Genomic DNA, 11,698 nt, shown 5'->3' on the forward strand with positions numbered 1-11,698 from the left:
AAAAGATATTTGAAACTAATTGCCGGTTTGATGTGTTTTAAAAATGTACAACCCATTTCTCATTACTGATGGGCCATTTTCTCGGCCAGCCGAATGAAAGCTCTCCTCGTCTTGAAAGATTTGCAGCCCAACAGGCCTGACAAAGCGACTTACTTGGCAAATCACAAAAAAACTGGGCTGTGGCCGTGGACCCAGCTGTCAGCCTCTCCACGTACAGTACTCTTCCGATGAAAGTCGTTCCTTGACCACGCCGCGCGGAGAGCACCACGGCGGTGGATGACGGCGAGGCCTAGGAAGGGGACTACGCGGAGCCGGGGAAGACGCGACAGTGGAAGCCCGCGTGGAGAGGAGTACGAGGGTTCACTGGTTCGGCTGCGGTGTGAGGCTGTCGTCGCCGCATGGCCTGGCCAGCGGTGGGAATAGTAGGGGCAGTGAGGCCTCTACGGCAGCACAGCCGGCCACGGGAGGCAGGAGCATGCGGCACGACCGGCGCTGCTTTGGGCGGCTGGAGAAAGAAGACCAGAGGTTGAAGAAGCACTACGGCCGTTGGATGGACATCGTACGGTCACTGGAGCTAGAATCGTTCATATTGACTAAGTTGACAAAGCCCTTCGTCCCCTTCAACTTAGTAGGCCCACAAGTCAGCCTCCCACCAAGGTGGGTCCCAGCTAGCCGGGGGAGTATTCATTTTTTTGTGCGTAATAAGGAGGCACTTCTGGTGGGTCCGAGCTGACAGCGGGGGGAACGTTTTTTTCGAAAAATACGGTGGCCCGTCCGGTGGGTCTCAGCAGTCAGGGGGAAACGATTTTTTTCGCAAAATACTGGTGGCCCGTCCGGTGGATCCCCGCTGTCAGGTGGAGGAATAATTATTTTCCGCGTAATAAGGAGGCACTTCCTTGCGGCTGCCGTGGACCCAGCTGTCAGCCTCTCCACGTACAGTACTCTTCCGATGGAAGTCGGTCGTTGAACACATTGACCACGCCGCGCCGAGAGCACCACGGCGGTGGACGACAACGAGGCCTAGGAAGGGGACGACGCGGAGCCGGGCAAGATGCAGAAGTGGATGCCCACGCGGAGAGGAGTACGAGCGTTCACTGGTTCGGCTGCGGTGTGAGGCTGCCGTCGCCGCAAAATAACAGGGGGTGTGGGTGAGTGGAGGGATGGCCTGGCAAGTGGTGGGAGTAGTATGGGGGCGGTGAGGCCTCCGCAGTAGCACAGCCGGCCACGGGAGGCAGGAGCAGGCGGCACAACCGGCGCTGCTTTGGGCGGCTGGAGCAAGAAGACCAGAGGTTGAAGAAGCACTATGGCCGTTGGATGGACTGAAGGAAATATGCCCTAGAGGTAATAATAAAGTTATTATTTATTTCCTTATATCATGATAAATGTTTATTATTCATGCTAAAATTGTATTAACCGGAAACTTGATACATGTGAATACATAGACAAACAGAGTGTCACTAGTATGCCTCTACTTGACTAGCTCGTTGATCAAAGATGGTTATGTTTCCTAGCCATAGACATGAGTTGTCATTTGATTAACGGGATCACATCATTAGGAGAATGATGTGATTGACTTGACCCATTCCGTTAGCTTAGCACTCGATCGTTTAGTATGTTGCTATTGCTTTCTTCATGACTTATACATGTTCCTATGACTATGAGATTATGCAACTCCCGTTTACCGGAGGAACACTTTGTGTGCTACCAAACGTCACAACGTAACTGGGTGATTATAAAGGTGCTCTACAGGTGTCTCCAAAGGTACTTGTTGGGTTGGCGTATTTCGAGATTAGGATTTGTCACTCCGAGTGTCGGAGAGGTATCTCTGGGCCCACTCAGTAATACATCACTATAAGCCTTGCAAGCATTGTGACTAATGAGTTAGTTGCGGGATGATGTATTACGGAACGAGTAAAGAGACTTGCCGGTAACGAGATTGAACTAGGTATCAAGATACCGACGATCGAATCTCGGGCAAGTAACATACCGATGACAAAGGGAACAACGTATGTTGTTATGCGGTCTGACCGATAAAGATCTTCGTAGAATATGTGGGAACCAATATGAGCATCCAGGTTCCACTATTGGTTATTGACCGGAGAGGTATCTCGGTCATGTCTACATAGTTTTCGAACCCGTAGGGTCCGCACGCTTAACGTTACGATGACAGTTTTATTATGAGTTTATGTATTTTGATGTACCGAAGGAGTTCGGAGTCCCGGATGAGACCGGGGACATGACGAGGAGTCTCGAAATGGCCGAGACATAAAGATCGATATATTGGACGACTATATTCGGACTTCGGAAAGGTTCCGAGTGATTCGGGTATTTTTCGGAGTACCGGAGAGTTACGGGAATTCGTATTGGGCCTTAATGGGCCATACGGGAAAGGAGAGAAAGACCCCAAAGGGAGGCCGCACCCCTCCCCATGGACTAGTCCGAATTGGACTAGGGAAGGGGGGCGCCCCCTTCCTTCTTTCTTCTTCTCCCTTCCCTTTTCCTACTCCAACAAGGAAAGAAGGAGTCCTACTCCCGGTGGGAGTAGGACTCCCCCCTTGGCGCGCCCTCCTCCTTGGCCGGCCGCCTCCCCCTTGCTCCTTTATATACGGGGGTAGGGGGGCACCCCATAGACACAACAATTGATCATTGATCTCTTAGCCGTGTGCGGTGCCCCCCTCCACCATATTACACCTCGATAATATCGTAGCGGTGCTTAGGCGAAGCCCCGCGTCGGTAGAACATCATCATCGTCACCACGCCATCGTGCTGACGAAACTCTCCCTCAACACTCGGCTGGATCGGAGTTTGAGGGACGTCATCGAGCTGAACGTGTGCTGAACTCGGAGGTGCCGTGCGTTCGGTACTTGATCGGTCGGATCGTGAAGACGTACGACTACATCAACTGCGTTGTGTTAACACTTCTGCTTTCGGTCTACGAGGGTACATGGACAACACTCTCCCCTCTCGTTGCTATGCTTCACCATGATCTTGCGTGTGTGTAGAATTTTTTTGAAATTACTACGTTCCCCAACAGTGGCATCCGAGCTTGGTTTTATGCGTTGATATTATGCACGAGTAGAACACAAGTGAGTTGTGGGCGATATAAGTCATACTGCTTACCAGCATGTCATACTTTGGTTCAGCGGTATTCTGAGATGAAGCGGCCCGGACCAACATTACGCGTACGCTTACGCGAGACCGGTTTCACCGTTGCGAGCACTCGTTGCTTAAAGGTGACTGGCGGGTGTCTGTCTCTCTCACTTTAGTTGAATCGAGTGTGGCTACGCCCGGTCCTTGCGAAGGTTAAAACAGCACGAACTTGACAAACTATCGTTGTGGTTTTGATGCGTAGGTAAGAACGGTTCTTGCTAAGCCCGTAGCAGCCACGTAAAGCTTGCAACAACAAAGTAGAGGACGTCTAACTTGTTTTTGCAGGGCATGTTGTGATGTGATATGGTCAAAGCATGATGCTAAATTTATTGTATGAGATGATCATGTTTTGTAACCGAGTTATCGGCAACTAGCAGGAGCCATATGGTTGTCGCTTTATTGTATGAAATGCAATCGCCATGTAATTGTTTTACTTTATCACTAAGCGGTAGCGATAGTCGTAAAAGGAATAGTTGGCGAGACAACAACGATGCTACGATGGAGATCAAGGTGTCGCACCGGTGACGATGGTGATCATGACGGTGCTTCGGAGATGGAGATCACAAGCACAAGATGATGATGGCCATATCATATCACTTATATTGATTGCATGTGATGTTTATCTTTTATGCATCTTATCTTGCTTTGATTGACGGTAGCATTATAAGATGATCTCTCACTAAAATTTCAAGATAAAAGTGTTCTCCCTGAGTATGCACCGTTGCGAAAGTTCTTCGTGCTGAGACACCACGTGATGATCGGGTGTGATAGGCTCTACGTTCAAATACAACGGGTGCAAAACAGTTGCACACGCGGAATACTCAGGTTAAACTTGACGAGCCTAGCATATGCAGATATGGCCTCGGAACACGGAGACCGAAAGGTCGAGCGTGAATCATATAGTAGATATGATCAACATAGTGATGTTCACCATTGAAAGCTACTCCATTTCACGTGATGATCGGTTATGGTTTAGTTGATATGGATCACGTGATCACTTAGAGGATTAGAGGGATGTCTATCTAAGTGGGAGTTCTTAAGTAATATGATTAATTGAACTTAAATTTATCATGAACTTAGTCCTGATAGTATTTTGCAAATTATGTTGTAGATCAATAGCTCGCGTTGTTGCTTCCCTGTGTTTATTCTTGATATGTTCCTAGAGAAAAATTATGTTGAAAGATGTTAGTAGCAAAGATGCGGATTGGATCCGTGATCTGAGGATTATCCTCATTGCTGCATAGAAGAATTATGTCCTTGATGCACCGCTAGGTGACAGACCTATTGCAGGAGCAGATGCAGACATTATGAACGTTTGGCTATCTCAATATGATGACTAGTTGATAAGTTTAGTGCACCATGCTTAACGGCTTAGAATAGGGACTTCAAAGACGTTTTGAACGTCATGGACCATATGAGATGTTCCAGGAGTTGAAGTTAATATTTCAAGCAAATACCCGAGTTGAGAGATATGAAGTCTCCAACAAGTTCTATAGCTAAAAGATGGAGGAGAATAGCTCAAGCAGTGAGCATGTGCTCAGATTGTCTGGGTACTACAATCACTTGAATCAAGTGGGAGTTAATCTTCCAGATAAAATAGTGATTGACAGAATTCTCTAGTCACCATCACCAAGGTAGTAGAACTTCGTGATGAACTATAGTATGCAAGGGATGACGAAAGTAATTCCCGAGCTCTTCGTGATGCTGAAATCGACGAAGGTAGAAATCAAGAAAAAACATCAAGTGTTGATGGTTGACGAGACCACTAGTTTCAAGAAAAGGGTAAAGGGAAGAAGGGGAACTTCAAGAAGAACGGCAAGCAAGTTGCTGCTCAAGTGAAGAAGCCTAAGTCTGGTCCTAAGCCTGAGACTAAGTGCTTCTACTGCAAAGGGACTGGTCACTGGAAGCGGAACTACCCCAAATATTTGGTGGATAAGAAGGATGGCAAAGTGAACAAAGGTATATTGGATATACATGTTATTGATGTGTACTTTACTAGTGTTTATAGCAACCCCTCGGTATTTGATACTGGCTCAGTTGCTAAAGAGTACTAACTCGAAACGGGAGTTGCATAATGAACAGAAACTAGTTAAGGATGAGGTGACGATGTGTGTTGGAAGTAGTTCCAAGATTGATATGATCATCATCGCACACTCCCTATACTTTCGGGATTAGTGTTGAAACTAAATAAGTGTTATTTGGTGTTTGCGTTGAGCATGAATATGATTTGATCATGTTTGTTGCAATACAGTTATTCATTTAAATTAGAGAATAATTGTTGTTCTGTTTACATGAATAAAACCTTCTATGGTCATACACCCAATAAAATGATTTGTTGGATCTCGATCGTAGTGATACACATATTCATAATAATGAAGCCAAAAGATGCAAAGTTAATAATGATAGTGCAACTTATTTGTGGCACTGCCGTTTAGGTCATATTGGTGTAAAGCGCATGAAGAAACTCCATACATATGGGATTTTGGAATCACTTGATTATGAGTCACTTGATGCTTGCGAACCGTGTCTCATGGGCAAGATGACTAAAACACCGTTCTCCGGAACTATGGAGAGAGCAACTGATTTGTTGGAAATCATACATACAGATGTATGTGGTCCGATGAATATTGAGGCTTGTAATGGATATCGTTATTTTCTGACCTTCACAGATGATTTGAGCAGATATGGGTATATCTACTTGATGAAACATAAGTCTGAAGCATTTGAAAAGTTCAAAGAATTTCAGAGTGAAGTAGAAAATCATCGTGACAAGAAAATAAGGTTTCTATGATTTGATCGCAGAGACAAATATTTGAGTTACGAGTTTGGTCTTCAATTAAAACAATGTGGAATAGTTTCACAAATTCGTGGCACCTGGAACACCACAGCATAATGGTGTGTCCGAATGTCATAACCGTACTTTATTGGATATAGTGCAACCTATGATGTTTCTTACCGATTTACCACTATAGTTTTGGGGTTATGCATTAGAGACAACTACATTCACGTAGAAAAAGGGCACCATCTAAATCCGTTTGAGACGACACCGTATGAACTGTGGTTTGGCTAGAAACCAAAGTTGTCGTTTCTTAAAGTTTGGGGTTGCGATGCTTATAAGAAAAAGTTTCATCCTGATAAGCTCAAACCCAAATCGGAGAAATGTGTCTTCATAAGATACCCAAAGGAGACAATTGGGTACACCTTCTATCACAGATCCGAAGGCAAGATATTCGTTGCTAAGAATGGATCCTTTCTAGAGAAGGAGTTTCTCTTGAAAGAAGTGAGTGGGAGGAAAGTAGAACTTGATGAGGTAACTGTACCTGCTCCTTTATTGGAAAGTAGTTCATCGCAGAAAACTTTTCCTGTGACTACTACACCAATTAGTGAGGAAGCTAATGATGATGATCATGTAACTTCAGATCAAGTTACTACCGAACCTCGTAGGTAAACCAGAGTGAGATCCGCACCAGAGTGGTACAGTAATCCTGTTCTGGAGGTCATGTTACTTGACCATGACGAACCTACAAACTATGAGGAAGTGATGATGAGCCCAGATTCCGCAAAATGGTTTGAGGCCATAAAATCTGAGATAGGATCCATGTATGAGAACAAAGTATGGACTTTGGTTGACATGCCCGATGATCGGCAAGCCATAGAAAATAAATGGATCTTCAAGAGGAAGACGGACGCTGATACTAGTGTTACTATCTACAAAGCTAAGAATTGTCGCAAAAAGGTTTTCGACAAGTTCAAGGTGTTGACTACGATGAGAGTTTCTCACTCGTATCTATGCTTAAGTCTGTCCGAATCATGTTAGCAATTGCCGCATTTTATGAAATCTGGCAAATGGATAAACAAAACTGCATTCCTTAATGGATTTATTAAAGAAGAGTTGTATATGATGCAACCAGAAGGTTTTGTCAATCCTAAAAGTACTAACAAAATATGCAAGCTCCAGCGATCCATCTATGGACTGGTGCAAACATCTCGGAGTTGGAATATACGCTTTGATAAGTTGATCAAAGCATATAGTTTTATACAGACTTGCGGTGAAGCCTGTATTTACAAGAAAGTGAGTGGGAGCACTACAACATTTCTGATAAGTATATGTGAATGACATATTGTTGATCGGAAATATTGTAGAATTATTCTGCAAAGCATAAAGGAGTGTTTGAAAGGAGTTTTTCAAAGAAAGACCTCGGTGAAGCTGCTTACATATTGAGCATCAAGATCTATAGAGATAGATCAAGACACTTGATAAGTTTTTTCAATGAGTACATACCTTAACAAGATTTTGAAATAGTTCAAAATGGAAGTCAAAATGAGTACATACCTTAACAAGATTTTGAAATAGTTGAAAATGAAATAGTTCAAAGAAAGAGTTCTTGCCTGTGTTGCAAGGTGTGAAATTGAGTAAGACTCAAAGCCCGACCACGACAGAAGATAGAAAGAGAATGAAAGTCATAGTCATTCCCTATGCCTCGGCCATAGGTTCTATAAAGTATGCCATGCTGCGTACCAGATCTATTGTATACCCTACACTGATTTTGGCAAGGGAGTACAATAGTGATCTAGGAGTAGATCACTGGACAGCGGTCAAAATTATCCTTACTGGAATAAGAATATGTTTCTCAATTATGGAAGTGAGAAAAGGTTCGTCGTAAAGGGTTACGTCGATGCAAGTTTTGACACTAATCTAGATGACTCTAAGTCTCAGTCTAGATACATATTGAAAGTGGGAGCAATTAGCTAGAGTAGCTCCGTCCAGAGCATTGTAGACATAGAAATTTGCAAAATACTTACGGATCTGAATATGACAGACGCGTTGACTAAAATTATCTCACAAGCAAAACATAATCACACCTTAGTACTCTTTGGGTGTTAATCACATAGCGATGTGAACTAGATTATTGACTCTAGTAAACCCTTTGGGTGATGGTCACATGACGATGTGAACTATGGGTGTTAATCACATGGTGATGTGAACTATTGATGTTAAATCACATGGCGATGTGAACTAGATTATTGACTCTAGTGCAAGTGGGAGACTGAAGGAAATATGCCCTAGAGGCAATAATAAAGTTATTATTTATTTGCTTATATCATGATAAATGTTTATTATTCATGCTAGAATTGTATTAACCGGAAACTTGATACATGTGTGAATACCTAGACAAACAGAGTGTCAGTAGTATGCCTCTACTTGACTAGCTCGTTGATCAAAGATGGTTATGTTTCCTAGCCATAGACATGAGTTGTCATTTGATTAACGGGATCACATCATTAGGAGAATGATGTGATTGACTTGACCCATTCCGTTAGCTTAGCACTCGATCGTTTAGTATGTTGCTATTGCTTTCTTCATGACTTATACATGTTCCTATGACTATGAGATTATGCAACTCCCGTTTACCGGAGGAACACTTTGTGTGCTACCAAACGTCACAACGTAACTGGGTGATTATAAAGGTGCTCTACAGGTGTCTCCAAAGGTACTTGTTGGGTTGGCGTATTTCGAGATTAGGATTTGTCACTCCGAGTGTCGTAGAGGTATCTCCGGGCCCACTCAGTAATACACATCACTATAAGCCTTGCAAGCATTGTGACTAATGAGTTAGTTGCGGGATGATGTATTACGGAACGAGTAAAGAGACTTGCCGGTAACGAGATTGAACTAGGTATCGAGATACCGACGATCGAATCTCGGGCAAGTAACATACCGATGACAAAGGGAACAACGTATGTTGTTATGCGGTCTGACCGATAAAGATCTTCGTAGAATATGTGGGAACCAATATGAGCATCCAGGTTCCGCTATTGGTTATTGACCGGAGAGGTGTCTCGGTCATGTCTACATAGTTCTCGAACCCGTAGGGTCCGCACGCTTAACGTTACGATGACAGTTTTATTATGAGTTTATGTATTTTGATGTACCGAAGGAGTTCGGAGTCCCGGATGAGATCGGGGACATGACGAGGAGTCTCAAAATGGCCGAGACGTAAACATCGATATATTGGACGACTATATTCGGACTTCGAAAGGTTCCGAGTGATTCGGGTATTTTTCATAGTACCGGAGAGTTACGCGAATTCGTATTGGGCCTTAATGGGCCATACGGGAAAGGAGAGAAAGGCCCCAAAGGGAGGCCGCACCCCTCCCCATGGACTAGTCCGAATTGGACTAGGGAAGGGGGGCGCCCCCTTCCTTCTTTCTCCTTCTCCCTTCCCTTTTCCTACTCCAACAAGGAAAGGAGGAGTCCTACTCCCGGTGGGAGTAGGACTCCCCCCTTGGCGCGCCCTCCTCCCCCTTGCTCCTTTATATACGGGGGCAGGGGGGCACCCCATAGACACAACAATTGATCATTGATCTCTTAGCCGTGTGCGGTGCCCCCCTCCACCATATTACACCTCGATAATATCGTAGCGGTGCTTAGGCGAAGCCCTGCGTCGGTAGAACATCATCATCGTCACCACGCCGTCGTGCTGACGAAACTCTCCCTCAACACTCGGCTGGATCGGAGTTCGAGGGACGTCATCGAGCTGAACGTGTGCTGAACTCGGAGGTGCCATGCGTTCGGTACTTGATCGGTCGGATCGTGAAGACGTACGACTACATCAACCGCGTTGTGTTAACGCTTCCGCTTTCGGTCTACGAGGGTACGTGGACAACACTCTCCCCTCTTGTTGCTATGCATCACCATGATCTTGCGTGTGCGTAGAATTTTTTTGAAATTACTACATTCCCCAACATGGACATCATACGGTCACTGGAGTATTGACTAAGTTGACAAAGCCCTCCGTCCCCGTCAACTTAGTAGGCCCACAAGTCAGCCCAACAATATGGTGGGTCCCAGCTAGCAGGGGGGTATTCATTTTTTGGGCGTAATAAGGAGGCACTTCCTTGCGTGCGAAGATATAACTGGTGGGTCTGACCTGTCAGCGGGGGAACGTTTTTTTCGTGAAATATAGAGGCCCTTCCTGTGGGTCCTAGCTGTCAGGTGGAGGAATCATTATTTTGCACGTAATAAGGAGGCATTTCCTTGCGTGCGGCCGTGGACCCAACTGTCAGCCTCTCCGCGTACAGTCCACTTCCGATGGATGTCGTTCATTGACCACGTTGACCAGGCCACGCTGAGAGCACCAGGGCGGTGGACGAAGGCGAGGCCTAATAAGGGAACGACACGGAGCCAGGGAATACTCGGCAGTTGTTTCCCACGCGGAGGAGTACGAGGGTTTACTAGTTCGTCTGCCGTCGCCGGAGAATAACAGCATGTATGGGTGAGTAGAGGGATGGCTAGGCCAGCGATGGGAGTACGGTGGGGCCGTGAGGCCTGCGCGGCAGCATAGCCGGCCGCGGGAGGAGGGAGTAGGCAGTCCCGCCGGCGCTTGTTTGAGCGGCTGGAGCATGAAGAGCAGAGATTGAAGAAGCACGACAGCCGTTGGATGGACATCCAACAGTCACCGCTCAAGTGTGTTGACTAAGTTGACAGGGCGTTGCGTGTGCGTCAACCTTTTTTTTATGAAAGCATACGCGTCAACCTGTAGTAGGCGCACAAGTTAGCCTCAAATCTGTGGAAAACAGCATACAGCCCATCTGCCATTATTTCTAATAATGTACAGCCCATTTGCTAATTCTTAAGAATTTTTTTGGAGCCCATCTTCTTTTTTTTAGCATTACACCCCATATTGTGGCCACGGTTAAAACGTATACGAAATTTTGCATATTTCGGTGCGGTCAACTGTTTTTAATCCAGAAATATCGATTCACATTCAAACTATTTTGAAAAATAATTTATGTAAATATAAAATCCAAATAATTGTCCACGCATAAAAATCAATGGAATTTAAGATCTTGTAATGAAAAAAATCGAAACTAATTCCCGGTTTGATGTGTTTTAAAAATGTACAACCCATTTCTGGGCAAACCGAATGAAACTCTCCTCGTCTTGAAAGATTTGCAGCCCAGCAGGGCCGATAAAGCAAGTAGGCCTTGTTTGGGTATTTCTTAAAAAAATAGAACTGGGCTAGCCATTTTCAGCAAGAAAAAAACACAACTGGGCTCATGATGTGGTTAACATAAATAAAACCCTGGCTAGACGGGCCACAGCCCCGGCACAGCCCCGTTGTTACCCTGATCCGTCGCTAAAACTAGTATAAATAACAACTGCTTGTTCCTCAAAAAAAAAAAACTGCGCGACTTGCTGGGTCCTTGGTGTCAGCCGCTCGTAGTGTAATTCTCTCGTTTATTGACTACGTTGACAATGGCGTGAGCCCCAGATGTCCAACCATTAGGAGGAACCATATTTTTGGGCTTGTACTATAGAGGCACTTGCTTGCGTACTGCCATGATGCTGGTGGGTCCCTACTGTCATCCTCTCCACGTACAGTCATCTCCTTGTTCCTCTCGGTTGTTGACGACGTTGACAACGCAAGAGGGCGGCGCACCGCGCACGGCGAGCGAACCAAGGCCGCAAGGCGGAGGACGACGACGAGGCCTCGGACGGAACGAACAGGAGCCGTTGAAGATGCACCGGTCTAGTCGCAGGCGG

Source organism: Triticum aestivum, chromosome 3D, assembly GCF_018294505.1.
Source record: "Triticum aestivum cultivar Chinese Spring chromosome 3D, IWGSC CS RefSeq v2.1, whole genome shotgun sequence".
NCBI lineage: Eukaryota > Viridiplantae > Streptophyta > Magnoliopsida > Poales > Poaceae > Triticum > Triticum aestivum.